We start from the raw sequence: 1897 nt of genomic DNA, 5'->3' as shown, positions 1-1897 counted from the left end.
TATTATTTACCTCAAATCTGTAATCCTCCAAGAAGCTAGCCAGAAACTCCAAGAAGCTAGCCTGAAACTAGCCAGAAGCTAATCCAGAAGCTAGTTAGCTCCTTTACTGGCAAATCGTTAGTATTCAGCTAACCACGGTTTGTGGTCATCAGCTATCCTTTAGCTCGAAAATCTATCGCCAGTTCTGTACGGCGCAGCGCGGCTCGGAACGGAACGGAACATACCGGACCAATTTCTCTCCATGTCCCTGGATTTCGACTGCTCTCTGGACATTCATACCCGGATCTCACAGCTAGCTAGCTGCTATCCGTGTGACTATCGGCCTTCGTCGATTCCGGAGCAAACATCAATTATTCCGGAGCTAGCCAGCTCCGTCAATCACTCCTGAGTTCCATCAATCACTCCTGGGCTGCAGTCACCTATCCGGACCCGTTCTACTGCCTACGCGGAGCCCCACCGGGCCTTCATAACTGGACTGCCGACGTTATCTACCCGAAGGAGATCCGGCTGGCTCCTCCGTCGCGACGTTACCTGAACGCCCATCTGCGGCCTTCTAACCGTTAGCTATCTTACCGGCTGCTATCTGAATAGACAATCGGACAATTTATTTATTTTGATTATTATTATGTTTTCTTCTTGGGCATCTATAACTATATCTATTGTTTTTATTTTTGTTGTTGTGTGATTTGGATTAATCCCCTCTACCACACGGAACCCCACTAATCTACTGACAGAACGCAAGAGGTGGCTAACAACAGACCTCCATCCTATGCTAGCTTGCTACCGATGGCCTGGCTAGCTGTCTAAATCACCAACCAACCTCTCCACTCACCGGACCCTTTTGATCACTCGACTAAGCATGCCTCTCCTTAATGTCAATATGTCTTGTCCATTGCTGTTCTGGTTAGTGTTTATTGGCTTATTTCACTGTAGAGCCTCTAGTCCTGCTCACTATACCTTATCCAACCTATTAGTTCCACCACCCACACATGCAATGACATCTCCTGGTTTCAATGATGTTTCTAGAGACAATATCTCTCTCTTCATCACTCAATACCTAGGTTTACCTCCACTGTATTCACATCCTACCATACATTTGTCTGTACATTATACCTTGATGCTATTTTATCGCCCCCAGAAACCTCCTTTTACTCTATGTTCCAGACGTTCTAGATGACCAATTCTCATAGCTTTTAGCCGTACCCTTATTCTACTCCTCCTATGTTCCTCTGGCGATGTAGAGGTGAATCCAGGCCCTGCAGTGCCTAGCTCCACTCCTATTCCCCAGGCGCTCTCTTTTGATGACTTCTGTGACTGTAATAGCCTTGGTTTCATGCATGTTAACATTAGAAGCCTCCTCCTCCTCCTCCATACTCAGCCAACCCGGATGTTCTAGCTGTGTCTGAATCCTGGCTTAGGAAGACCACCAAAAATTCAGAAATTTTAATTCCAAACTACAACATTTTCAGACAAGATAGAACTGCCAAAGGGGGCGGTGTTGCAATCTACTGCAAAGATAGCCTGCAGAGTTCTGTCCTACTATCCAGGTCTGTACCCAAACAATTTGAACTTCTACTTTTAAAAATCCACCTCTCTAAAAACAAGTCTCTCACTATTGCCGCCTGCTATAGACCACCCTCTGCCCCCAGCTGTGCTCTGGACACCATATGTGAACTGATTGCCCCCCATCTATCTTTAGAGTTCGTGCTGCTAGGTGACCTAAACTGGAACATGCTTAACACCCCAGCCATCCTACAATCTAAACTTGATGCCCTCAATCTCACACAAATTATCAATGAACCTACCAGGTACCTCCCCAAAGCCTTAAACACGGGCACCCTCATAGATATCATCCTAACCAACTTCCCCTCTAAATACACCTCTGCTGTCTTCAACC

This window comes from Oncorhynchus tshawytscha, linkage group LG07 (assembly GCF_018296145.1).
Source record: "Oncorhynchus tshawytscha isolate Ot180627B linkage group LG07, Otsh_v2.0, whole genome shotgun sequence".
In the NCBI taxonomy this organism is placed as follows: domain Eukaryota; kingdom Metazoa; phylum Chordata; class Actinopteri; order Salmoniformes; family Salmonidae; genus Oncorhynchus; species Oncorhynchus tshawytscha.
Note: the sequence above shows the minus strand (reverse complement) of the source record.